Source organism: Dendrobates tinctorius, unplaced genomic scaffold (genome assembly GCF_039654945.1).
Source record: "Dendrobates tinctorius isolate UK_male_01 unplaced genomic scaffold, ASM3965494v1 ptg000181l, whole genome shotgun sequence".
Taxonomy (NCBI): Eukaryota; Metazoa; Chordata; class Amphibia; order Anura; family Dendrobatidae; genus Dendrobates; species Dendrobates tinctorius.
The window spans coordinates 8,257,733-8,271,517 of record NW_027361848.1 but is presented as its reverse complement, the minus strand read 5'-3'; the positions used below and the strand labels follow the sequence as shown (position 1 = coordinate 8,271,517).

The following is a 13,785-nucleotide window of genomic DNA, read 5'->3' as shown; positions in this document are numbered from 1 at the left end:
GACTCCAACAGACAGAGAGCAGGATGAGGAGGCAGTTTGGGAGTGGGAGACGCCAAATGTGAAGTTGCAAATGTATGTGGAGATCCAGGATAGGGCAAGGTCTTTGATGCCAAAGTAAGAGAGGATGTGTAGTAGGAGGCAGTGGTCAACGTGTCAAAGGCAGAGGACATATCTAGAAGGAGAAGTATAGAGAATTGTCTGTTGGCATTGGCTGTAAGCAAGTCATTAGTCATTTTGGTCAGGGCAGTTTCAGTGGAATGGTGAGGGCGGAAGCCAGATCGTAGGTTGTCAAAGATCAAGTTAGATGAGAGGTGGAAGGAAAGTTCAGCATAATCATGCTGCTCAAGGAGTTTGGAAGCGAATATTAGAAGATATGGGGATAGCTGAACATAGCGGTTGGGTTGAAGGAAAGATTTTTGAGGATAGGCACGATTGTGGCATGTTTGAAAGGAGAGGGGAAGGTACCAGAAGTTAGTGATAGGTTGAAGAGATGGGTTAGAGATGGTATGTGTGGTTGTGAGGTTGGGGAGGAGATGGGATGGGGTCAAGTGCACAAGTGGTGAGGTGTGATTTAGAGAGAAGACTAGTAAGCTCTCCTTCAGTGATGTTGAAGATGGAGGTTATGGAGTTAGGGCTTTTGTCTGGTATACAAATGCGTTGTGGTGGTCAAACAATAAAGACTTGCCTTTATGGTCAATCTTATTTTTGAAGTGTGTGACAAAGTCCTCAGCAGGGAGAAGGGAGGTTGAAGAGGGCAGTGGAGGTGAAGGCGGAAGTTAAACCATTTGAATAACTGTTTGGAGTTGTAGGATAAGAATGACATGAGGGTTGTGAACTAGGCCTGCTTGCTAGCACAATGCCGGAGTCCTGCTCTGACAGGCAGGGTCTCTTCACTCACCAGCACTGCAGTCAGTTCTTCCCTTCCCCATGCTTTGCATGCTCCCAGCAGGGCTTCCAGCCATGTCCTTAGGGCATGCGCGTGCACTCCCGCCCTCTTAAAGTACTAGCGCATGCATTTGCTATTTCCTCCCCAGCCAATGGCTGAGAGGCATTATGTATATATTGCTTCCTCCCCACTGGGGAGGTGCCTGAGCAACCTTCCTGTTCTGCAGTCTAGTTGTGTAAGGTTGCATACAGGTCCCTGCTGCACTCTGGTGCAGACCCTGCCTGCTGCACTCTGGTGCAGACCCTGCCTGCTGCACTCTGGTGCAGACCCTGCCTGCTGCACTCTGGTGCAGACCCTGCCTGCTGCACTCTGGTGCAGATCCTGCCTGCTGCACTCTGATATGAACTCTGCCTGCTGCACCATCCAATCTGTCCTACTGCGTGTCTGTTGGTCTGTCCTGGAGAGGCACCTGGAGCTTATCGGGAGATAAGCCTAACCTCACCATCAGAGGCTCTAGTGAACAGTCACACCCCTCCAGGCTCTCTGCAGTCTGTGACACAGTGGTTCCACAAATCATGTCCGTGACACTGCTTAGCAGACGTGAGGGCTGATTTGAATGAAAATGTTGCTTCTTTGAATGCAGTGAAGTTATCTTGCAAATGTGTTTTCTTCCAAATCCGCTCCATCACCCTGGACATTTGCCAAAGCTTTTTAGTGAGGTTATTGTGCCAGGTTTGGTCATTGATTCGTCTCACTCTGCCATGCACGATTGTGGTGTCCGCATCAATAGCTGATGTGAGAGTGGCATTGTAGAAAGCAATGCAACTGACAGTGTCATGGAGTGAAGATATGGATGTGGTAGAATATTGTCAGAGAGTGTGTGTCTAGATGTGCGAGGTTTCTGTGGGAGTACGCTAGTTTCTTGACATGGGTGACACGTAAGGAGGACAGTGATGAGAACATGAGTAGAAGGTGGTCAGATAGTGGGAGAGGGGAAGTTTTGAGGTTAGATAGGGAGCAGAGTTGGGTAAAGATACGGTCTAATGTATTGTATGCCCGTCTGTGTGGTTAGAAAAGGGGGAGACAGGGCGCTTCCAATGCGTAGGTCTGTATGGAAAGTGGATGAGTGCACAGCAAGTGTTAGGCTCACCTGATAGGGTTGTGAGAGTCACAACACCTATGATCGCATAAAACAGCTGCAGCAGTCTGCACGAGGTCTAAGGACTTGGTACAAAGAGAAGGCTGGTAGTGCAATAAGAGACTGCGCTGCTGTGGTAAAATTCAAGGTATCTTTATTGCCAACGCGTTTCCTGAGCCAGTCCCAGCTCACTTCATCAGGGCATGTTACAGAAGTTCATTGCAGGGGTATATATACACATAAAAAAAAAAAAAAAAAGGGGGAGGCGCCAAGAATAGTGAGGTGACACGTCAGCATGGATACATATACATGAATCATACAAAACAATAAAACTTTATTACAACCATATTAAAAACGATGTTTAAAATGCCATAAAAAGAGTGTTGGTATAAAAAACGTGATTAAAAAATAAAAAGACACGGGGGGGATCACGAGGTAAAAGATTAAAAAAATAGCTCTCGAGTCCTGGAGTGGATTAGAACTTGCCTCAGAGGATATAACTCATGGTATTAGTCTAATAAGCTACATGTGAAACTGGAAAGTAAGGAGAAAATGGTTAAAATCATGTGTAAATAGCTGAAACTAGTCTCAAATATCTTTTTTCTAGGTAGAGAAAAGAGAAGAACAACAAGAAGAAACTCTCTGGAATAGGTGATATAAAAATGGATAAAAATTGAGTGTTAAGACATAATAAAAATAAAAAATAAAAAAAAAATTTTAAAAAATAAAAATAAAAAAATAAAAAAATTCATCGGTGGAAAAAAAAAATGCATAAAAATTTTTTTCTTTAAAAAACAAAGATGATGATATAAAGTAATTGAAAGGATAAGATATTAAAACACAGGGTCAAAATAAAATCAATAAAAAACATCATTGATGATATTAAGACCATTGGGCTCAATAGATTTGAGTTTGTAGATCCCAAAAACTTCCTTTCTGCATAGTGACTGAAACCTATTGGGGATGTGGTCTGGTATGTGATCAATGGGATAAATGGTGGCTTTACTGAAATCTCTGGAATGTGTGGTGTCAAAGTGTCGTGAAAGTCCATGTTTTTGGAAGCCTATTTTGATATTGTCACGGTGTGAATTCATGCGACAATGTAGTGCTTATGTAGTGCGACCTACATACAATCTGGGACAAGGACAGGAAATGACATATATAACATGAGAGGAATGACAAGTGAGGTGGAATTTGAGGGGACATTTTTCAAGTGTAATGGGGTGGACAAACACAGACGTGCAGTGTGAAATGGTATGACAGCAAGCACAATTAGGACGGTGACACTTATAAATCCCTGGTGATGAAATGGTATGGGTAGTAGGCTTCTGGGGTAGAAGTCTACTTGGAGCCAGAATATTCTTTAATGACCTGGCCTTTCGGAAGGTGATAGCAGGTTTGTCTGGAAGCACCCCATTAAGTATGGGGTCCTTCTTAATGATGGGCCATAAATTATTTAGAACATCTCTTATCCTGTTCTGTTGTGAACTGAATGTTGTAATAAAATTTGTTCTAAAGAGTTCAGCATCATCTTTCTTTTGTTTAGCCAGAGATTTGCTGAGGAGAATATTCTGGTTAAAATTTTTAAAAACATTATCACATGTAGAGCTAATGAGTTTTTTGGGATACCTCTGAGCAAGGAACCTTTCCCTCAGGACCTCGGATTGTGTGTTAAAATCCTCATAATTAGTGCAGTTCTTTCATCATGTTCTCTTGTTACCCAGCCACCTGAAGGAAATTCAGTTCACAACAGAACAGGATAAGAGATGTTCTAAATAATTTATGGCCCATCATTAAGAAGGACCCCATACTTAATGGGGTCCTTCCAGACAAACCTGCTATCACCTTCCGAAAGGCCAGGTCTTTAAAGAATATTCTGGCTCCAAGTAGACTTCTACCCCAGAAGCCTACTACCCATACCATTTCATCACCAGGGATTTATAAGTGTCAACGTCCTAATTGTGCTTGCTGTCATACCATTTCACACTGCACGTCTGTGTTTGTCCACCCCATTACACTTGAAAAATTTCCCCTCAAATTCCACCTCACTTGTCATTCCTCTCATGTTATATATGTCATTTCCTGTCCTTGTCCCAGATTGTATGTAGGTCGCACTACACAAGCACTACATTGTCGCATGAATTCACACCGTCACAATATCAAAATAGGCTTCCAAAAACATAGACTTTCACGACACTTTGACACCACACATTCCAGAGATTTCAGTAAAGCCACCATTTATCCCATTGATCACATACCAGACCACATCCCCAATAGGTTTCAATCACTATGCAGAAAGGAAGTTTTTTGGATCTACAAACTCAAATCTATTGAGCCCAATGGTCTTAATATCATCAATGATGTTTTTTATTGATTTTATTTTGACCCTGTGTTTTAATATCTTATCCTTTCAATTACTTTATATCATCTTCGTTTTTTAAAGAAAAAAAATTTTATGCATTTTTTTTTCCACCGATGAATTTTTTTTAATTTATTTATTTTTTTTTAAATTTTTTTTTTTTTTTTTATTTTTATTATGTCTTAACACTCAATTTTTAACCATATTTATATCACCTATTTCAGAGAGTTTCTTCTTGTTGTTCTTCTCTTTTCTCCACCTAGAAAAAAGATATTTGAGACTAGTTTCAGCTATTTACACATGATTTTAACCATTTTCTCCTTACTTTCCAGTTTCACATGTAGCATAGTGGACTAATACCATGAGTTATATCCTCTGAGGCAAGTTCTAATCCACTCCAGGACTCGAGAGCCATTTTTTAATCTTTTACCTCGTGATCCCCCCCATGTCTTTTTATTTTTTAATCACGTTTTTTATACCAACACTCTTTTTATGGCATTTTAAACATTGTTTTTAATATGGTTGTAATAAAGTTTTATTGTTTTGTATGATTCATGTATATGTATCCATGCTGACGTGTCACCTCACTATTCTTGGCGCCTCCCCCTTTTTTTTTTTTTTTCTACGTCTGTGTGGTTGGTTGAGGAGGACCACTGAGTAAGTCCAAAAGATGAAGTGAGGGACAGGAGTTTGGGGGTTGATGACTGGCGGCTGTCAGTGGGGATGTTAAAGTCACCCATGATGAGGGTGGGAATGTCAGCAGAAAGTGAAGCCAGGTGGAGAATTGGTCAATAAAGCCAGGCTTGGCCTGAAGGTCGGTATATGAGGTCACTTGGAGGTTGTAGTGAAAGTGGATGCAGACAGAGTGGACTTCAAAAGATGGGAGGGTAAGAGAGGGTAGAGATGGGATTGGGTTGAAGGTGCAGTTGGTAGAAAGAAGACCAACTCCTCTACCATGTTTGTTGCCAGGGCGAGGAGAGTGGGTGAAGTGGAGGCCGTCGAAACAGCGCAGCAGGAGAGGCAGTGTCAGAAGATGTCAGCCATGCTTCGGTGAAGCCCAGGAAGGGAAAATTGTGAGAGGTAAAGAGGTTGTGAATCACATGGAGCTTATTGCATATGGAACGGACATTCCAGAGTGTGCATCAGAGGGATGGGTTTTACATAGGAGAGATTACAGTAGTTCAAATTAGGTAGGGAGTGATAGTAGGAGGAATTAATGGGAACTATGAGCTGTGGGAGTACAAGATTGGGAAATATGTCACCAGCAGTGAGGAGAAGCAGAGAGAGGGAGAGCAAGTTGGAGAAGGAGAGTGGCCGGTGTGTTTTATGTTTTTTTAGGAGAGTAAGTATGGTGAAAGAGTAAGTGTGAGGAAAACAGAGAAGTCAAGTACATTTACTAAGCAGTGGTTACTCGTTGTCATGATCCAGGTCGGGGTTTGCTTCTTGCTTTTCTTTCCCCGTCTGGTCATATAGGAGTTAACCATCCTGCCTCTCTTTGGTCCTTGGGTGGCTATTTATTGGTGGTATTTTTGGTAGCCTTTGTCAGTGATAGTTCTGGTCCTTGGCTTGAGCAGCTGATCAGTATACCCTAGTGATCCTTCTGCCTTTGACTTCCCGTGTGTGTGTCTGACCCGTTCCCTATCCCTGACTTTGTGTATGTTTAGTGATTTCCCTACAGTGTATGACTCAGCTTGAACTCTGAACTCCGCCTCTGTTTTTTCTGTCTCTGGTACTACATTCCCCAACTGGTCTTTGACCCACTGGCTTGCACCTTGATTCCTCCTTTTGGATACCACACTCCCTCTGGCTCTGAATTTTGGCTCGTCTCTGACCTTGTGCGTTGCAGTGACCTCTGGTATTTCATCTTCCTGTTTGTTGCTGACTCCGGCCTGTCTGACTACTCTGCTGCCTCCTGGTGGCGGCCTGCACTTCTGCAACGAGGTGCTACACAGTAAGTACTACCCCTGTTTCTCGTTACTGCGCCCCCTGGTGGAGGTTGTGCTCCACTGCTCCGCAGTTGCATTACACTCGTATCTTCTGGAGAAAAGGATTTCCAGTTTGTCAAGGAGCGCTTCCGGCTGATTCATTAATTACTCCGAATATTTAAAGGAATATCCAGCTTATTATTAGACATAAAAACACAACGCGTTTCGGCTACACATAAAATTAGCCTTTATCAGGTAAAATCATATATATCTCTAAAAGACACAATTATATAGGAAAAAAAAAAAAGGTTCCACCCTTCAATCAATTATCATCGCTTAAAAATACATGCACACCTCTCCAAACTGTTGGGAGGCTAGTTGTAGGTGGAATCTATATTGCTTGGAATCTAATTAAAAAAAAAACATTTTCTATGTGGTTTTTTTTTTTCCTTTTTCCCCTTTTCCTCCCTCTTCCTTCCCTTTCCTTCTCCCTTCTCTTCTCATTATACATATACTTCTTCCATGTTTAAAATTAATAAAATTAATAAGGTTATTTATCGTTTAGCATCCATATTAAAGAATTTGTATATATCTCTGATGAGTCAAAACTACTTTTCCAAGCCGTAGATAATTTCATTTTATTAGTTTCATCACTAGGGACCATCAGATTAACTAGTATCTGTCTAGAACTCATGCATTCATATTCCTGTATTTCTATCGCACTTACATAGTTACTCTACAGAGCCATCCACATGTATCGTCTCTGGGTGCTTAGTCTCTTTCAATGGGGTTTTTAGCCATTGATTTCTAGCCGGGGATATTTGTTTTCCACACAAATCATTATTATATACTAGAGGAAACATCTCATCAGAAATGACATATGATCACATTCTTAAGGGGGATTCAAAGCGAACCAACAAGAAACCAGTAGTGAATATATCAAAGAATCTTTTTAGACTTAAGACAACAGTACTATATATTTTCTAGCTTGTCATTGAGGCCATCTGGATACAGAGTCCTCAATCTGTATATCCAGAAGGCCTCTTTCTTATTTAACTGTTGTATCCTGTTCGAAACATCTCCAGGAATCTGTTCAACCGGTGTCAGGGTCACATTGAATTCTTTTTTATGTGTTAGCAGGAGCTGTCTTGATAGACTGTGAGTAAGGAGACCGACTTTGACATTGTGCCTGTGGCCATTCAATCGGGTTCGGACCATTTGTGTGGTCCTCCCCACATATTGGAGGCCACAGTCACAATTGATGACATCTATTACAAAGTCGCTCGTACATGTCAGAAATTGTTCTATTTGAAATATTTCACCTGTACTGTTGGAAACTATTTGTTGTTGTTTATCTGCTATATTATAGAAACACTGACATTTTTTCTGTTTGCATTTATATACCCCAATTTTATTAACATTCTTTTGGTGTATGATTCCATGGATTTCTGTAAAGTTTTTTAAGGAATTTTGGTTTTTTGAAGAGCTTTTCAGTCGGCAGGGAGCTAACATATTCCTTATTGTTTTTCCCCTTCTAAATGTAATGTTCGGGGCTTGTGGTAATACATTTCGTAGCAGAGGGTCTTGTTTCAGGACATACCAGTGTTTTTTCAAAATTTCACAGATTTTTTTGTTGTCTTTATTGTAGGCTGTAATAAAGTTAAACTGCCATTTTTCATTATCAGGTTTCAGGTGAGGTTTAGTTGTATCTATAACAGCATTTTCCCTCACAGTTTTCTCAATGCTTTTTTCCATGGTGTTTTCAAGCATTTTTTTCAAACATTCTCCCTGGGTTTTGCTAGATTAACCTTATAGGCTTGTTGTATTAGGGTTTTTGGATACTTTTTTTCCCGGAACCTATTGGTCAGAATTTTGCTTTGTGCTATATAATCCTGTTCTCTACTATTATTTTTCCTTATTTTTAAATATTGACTAAATGGAATATTATTCTTCCATTTAGTATAGTGTGAACTATTGTAATGTAAATATCCATTAACGTCTACTTTTTTAAAATGGGTTTTTGTAACAATTTTCTTTCCCATGTGTGAGATCTCTAAATCCAAGTAGACTATTTTTTCTGCACTGATTGTGGACGTGAAGGAAATCCCCCATGTGTTTTGATTCATTTCTCCTACCATCATATGGGCTTGTTCTATGTCACCCCTCCAGATGATTACTAAGTCATCTATAAAACATTTATACATTATTATATTGTCTTTGTATTTTTCTGAACTGTCTAATAATAAACTGGATATTCCTTTAAATATTCGGAGTAATTAATGAATCAGCTGGAAGCGCTCCTTGACAAACTGGAAATCCTTTTCTGCATTCTCTGACTAATCTCCTACAAGGTAGTTCGTTCCACCTGTTTTGAGCTGCAGGCCAGCAGATCCAGACGATTACTCCAGTACCCAAACATAGGGTTGTACGCTGAGCAACAAGACACCAAAAAGGTGAGAAGAATTTTTTATTTCTATCTGACATAATTAAAACTCTGCACTTCGATCTGCACCCCCCTTCTTTTTCTGGATATTCCTTGAAATACTCGGAGTAATTAATGAATCAGCCGGAAGCGCTCCTTGACAAACTGTAGGTTTTCAGTATCTATGTACCCTGTGACTTCTGTGTTGCTACATTTTACCAAGAAGCACCTTTAATAATCCCTGCATCAGCCACTAAACTGTAAATACATTATTGTATGCAACCAATCATATCAATGGCAGTCCTTATAACCAAACTAAGATAATGTAAGGAAAAGCAGGTAAACAACATTTGTCTTGGTTATGTTCAATGACATTCTGAAGACCTGTTTCATACCACCAATTATAAGACTATTTTTTGCATAGCATTTTAGCATACATTCAGTGGCTCAGTTAGAACTTATATGCAAAGCCAGCAAAATAAGAATTGACTATAAGTGCTGATGGGGCCATTGACTATGAAGATGTAGATGGAATCATAGTGTGATCTTTTGGACTTCATTTTTGCCCATATACGCTGTGAAGACTATGGTGGACATAATTTCAAGCCAATCGACTGTATCACATCCGTGTGAAGTTCAGACAGGACACCTTGTTCAAGTAGTACAGCTTCAACACCTCCAAATGAAAATGCTCATATTCCCAGCAGCCTAGTTTGTAACGGGGCCTTTATGGCAGAATAAACCCCTGCTGGAAGCCCAAGCTGCTTAACTGCTTTAAAGAATTCCCATAAGACATACGGGAGCCTTAATTTCATAAGAAGTTATGGAGTTATCATACGTCCTACCCATATACCAGTTCCATTTTTGAGATCTCAGGAATGGGTCAAAAACCAGTCGAGGTCTCTGTCCATTCTAGCACCCTGGAGTGGGAAGATAAGTAGAATGGCTAGCAGAAATGAGGGAGTGAAGTAGCGTCACACTGGAGTAGTTGGGGTCCACCAAAGAAAATCATTCTTGGGGCCAACCATGCCTACGGGGTAGCTTCAATCTTGTCAAGCTGATAATCAGGGAATTTTTTACAACTATAAACCTGTCTAAACAACCCTCTGACAAACCAGCATAATGCTCATTTGTTGTGTGTAATTATTTTTATGCTTGATTTAAAACCATCCTTACTGGCAGCAGGTAATTTTGTGCAAAACAAGTTAAGTGCTGCCGAGAACAATTATATTTTATAAGCACAGAAAGATTGTATTAATTAGACATGTGCCACATACACACACTTGACACATACACACCAGTCAAATGTCAAAAACAGTTCACACACACACCAGTACTAAGAAAATATAAAGCTACATTTTGAGTTATTTAGAATGGTACATCTAGAAAACTGGAACTGCATTACTGCCATAGAAAATGGGTAAGTGCTATATTACGTACATACGGAATTTTGAAAAATTGAAAATGCAATATTGCTATACGAAAATTTACACACTAGTAACACGCTAAACACAGGACACATGCACACCAGTCACACGCTAGACACAGGATTAGAGATTGGCGGACCTCTGTATATTCAGGTCTGGCCAAACGTTAAAAAAAAGTTTGGGTTCGGGTACCAGAACAATACTCGGACCCAATTCACTTGAATGGGGGATCCGAACATCCAGTAATTGCCATGCTGTCATGTACATAACAGCGCAGCAACATTGCTTCTGATAGGCGATAAAATCATCACCATCGGTCAGACAGCCGCGATTCCCACACTGTCAAATGACAGCATAAGCCAGCAGCAGTGATCATAGGTAGAGTTGAGCGAAACGGGTCAAAAAATTTCAAAAGTCGCCGACTTTTGGCAAAGTCGGGTTTCATAAAACGAAACCCGACCCTAGGATGAGGTCGGCCACGAGGTCGGCGACTTACGCGCCAAAGTCGCGTTTCAAAAGTTTGTTTTGCTCTCTTTTACAGCCAATCAGGATCCACGGACACTGTGGGCAACGTGATGACATAGGCACGGGTCACCACCATCTTTCAGAAGGGCATGCAAGTGATTGGCTTGCTTTGGTGGGCGTCACAGGGGGTATAAAAGGGCGTGCACGCCGACCGTCATCTTACTTCTGCCGATCTTAGCATAGGGAGAGGTTGCTGCTGATTCTGTAGGGAGAGCGTTAGGCAGGGAAGAAGAAAAAAAAAACTGCTTCTGCTGCTAGCGATTTTGCCTGTACAACACACCAGTCACTGTGTGTACAGTGCAAGGGGAGGCTATATTGTGGTGTATCAGTGGTGTTGGTTGTTGGGCTGCCTTCTAAGGCTTCCTGACAGCTGCATTGCTGTTTACCCACTGCTCTGCAAACTGCTTTTTTAAAAGCAATCCCAATTTTTTTTTTTTTTTGTCCTGCTGAGGTACTGAACGTGCATTTTTTCACACCATACAGCGGTGTAAGCTCCTCACACAGTACCGTGTAACGACTGTTGTCACAGCCACAGTGAAGCTATCTGTGTCACTCTGTGAGAATAAGTCGAGGACATGTTCCGTTCTTACAGACCTGCACTCTAGGGAGATTCCTATTCTGCCCAATTATACATACACCTTGTAGTTTGTGATATACTAGCCAATTTCTGCCTGTGACATAGCGCTGTGATATTCAGTGGGCCTCACACAATCCAAAAGTGTCCAGTGTCTGCAGAAATTCAAAATCTCCCTCATCCTCTAGTCACTTTGGTCACAGCTGTGCCATCGAGCCTGTGACATAGCGCTCAGATATTCAGTGGGCCTCACACAATCCAAAAGTGTCCATTGTCCACTAGTGTGAGCAGAAATTCAAAATCTCCCTTATCCTCTAGTCACTTTGGTCACAGCTGTGCCATCGAGCCTATGACATAGCGCTCAGATATTCAGTGGGCCTCACACAATCCAAAAGTGTCCAGTGTCCACAAGTGTCTGCAGAAATTCAAAATCTCCCTTATCCTCTCGTCACTTTGGTCACAGCTGTGCCATCGAGCCTGTGACATAGCGCTCAGATATTCAGTGGGCCTCACACAATCCAAAAGTGTCCAGTGTCCACAAGTGTCTGCAGAAATTCAAAATCTCCCTTATCCTCTAGTCACTTTTGTCACAGCTGTGCCATCGAGCCTGTGACATAGTGCTCAGATATTAAGTGGGCCTCACACAATCCAAAAGTGTCCAGTGTCCACTAGTGTGTGCAGAAATTCAAAATCTCCCTTATCCTCTAGTCACTTTGGTCACAGCTGTGCCATCGAGCCTGTGACATAGCGCTCAGATATTCAGTGGGCCTCACACAATCCAAAAGTGTCCAGTGTCCACAAGTGTCTGCAGAAATTCAAAATCTCCCCTGTCCTATAGACACCTTGTACCTTGTTTTACACTACTATATAGTTTGTTGGATTTTGTCTACATTTCTACCAAAAATGAGGAAGGCTGGTGGAAGAGGCCGTGGAATTGGGCGGGGGTTGGCAGCTGGTAATGATGGTGTTGGTGGTGGATCTGATGGTAGTGGCAAGAGCAAAATAGGACCGAATGCAGGAGGTGTTGAGCCTGCGTCATCGTCTGGCTCCATAAGGGTTCGAAGGCTTAGTTTTCTAGGAGTTGGCAAACCGCTTTTAAAGCCAGAGCATCAGGAAAAAGTTTTGTCTTACATTGCTGACTCAGCCTCCAGCTCTATCGCCTCCTCTTCTTCAGTTGTAAAAAGTAAAAGCACTGAGTCGTCATTGGAGGCTCATGTTCATGAACCACACCTTTCCTTGTGTCCTTCACCCCAACCAAGATTGAAGGATGACGCAGGCCATACTACTGATTACTCCATGGAGCTGTTTTCACATACCATGCCTGGATTATCAAGTGAAATGGTGAATTACCCAGGCCAAGATGAATCTGACATGGAGTGCACTGATGCACAGCCGCTGATGGATGATTCTGCTGGTACATTCACTCAGAGCACTACATTGTCCTCGCAGTGTACAGAGCCAGATTCTGACCCTGATGAGACTCAGGTGCCCCTTCCCGCACACTATACCACCATACACGGTGACACAGAGGAAGGTGCACATGACATTGAAGAGGAGGTGATGGATGACCCAGTTGTTGACCCAGATTGGCATCCATTGGGGGAAGAGGGTGCTGCTTCCAATAGCTCAGATGAGGAGCATCCACAGCAGACATCGACATCGCAACAGCTGTTATCTGGCAGGCCCGGAGCACTCCAAAGACAGCTTCCAAAAATCAAAAGAGTTGCTGGACAGCTTGTCCAGAGGGTCAAAAGATCACAGCGTGCTAGGCCGCAAAATGTCTGCCAAAGTAGGAAGAGTGCAGTGTGGCGCTTTTTTGAACAAAATCCTCATGATTAGGCCAAGGTTATCTGTAAGAAGTGCGCAAAGACCTTTAGCCGAGGGAAAAATCTGAAAAATTTGAATACCAGTTGCATGCTTTGACATTTAACCACCATGCACTTGCAAGCGTGGACACAACACCAAACCTCAAGTGCCACATGTGCAACTGATCACAACGAAGGTAGTCAGCAACGCTACATTGTTTCCCCCACTGTAAGCCCACCGGTTAGCACAGCAGCAAATGTTGAGGTGTCGTTGCAAGGCCACAGCAGTCAGGGAATCCCACTGTTATATCAACGAAAGACTGATTCTAGGCCATCAGAAAGAACACCAACTCCATCACCATCATCAACCCTCTCTCAGTCCGCCCTGTCCACCGCTACTTCCACCATATGCAGCTCTCAAGTCCAGCTCACCCTCCCAGACACTATGAGTAGGTCAAGAAAGTACTCAGTCTCTCATCCGCGTACACTGGGTTTGAACGCCCACATTGCCAAACTAATCTCGTTAGAGATGATGCCCTTTCGGTTGGTGGAAAGCGCAGCTTTCCGCGAACTCATGGCCTATGCAGTACCACGCTATGACCTACCCAGTCGCCACTTCTTCTCTCGCAAAGCCATCCCAGCCCTCCACCATCATGTGAAAGACCGCATTGTCCATGCACTCAAGCAGTCAGTGAGCGGAAAGGTGCACCTCACAACTGATGCA

General features: G+C 42.3%; 1 protein-coding gene and 1 long non-coding RNA gene across 5 annotated transcripts in view; one reads left to right on the top strand and one right to left on the bottom strand.

The window, feature by feature from the left end:
• The window catches only part of THBS2 (thrombospondin 2), a 1,059,287-nt gene that overhangs the window by 243,222 nt on the left and 802,280 nt on the right, over nt 1-13,785 (bottom strand). The gene's annotated exons all lie outside the window — the stretch shown is intronic.
• The window catches only part of LOC141054952 (uncharacterized), a 46,819-nt gene continuing 41,662 nt past the window's right edge, over nt 8,629-13,785 (top strand). For 2 of the 4 annotated variants that reach the window (XR_012221442.1, XR_012221441.1), the window contains exon 1: nt 8,629-8,761. This is a non-coding gene — a long non-coding RNA (uncharacterized lncRNA). The remainder of the gene's footprint in view (nt 8,762-13,785) is intronic. The other 2 variants (XR_012221444.1, XR_012221443.1) reach the window with 2 other exon arrangements.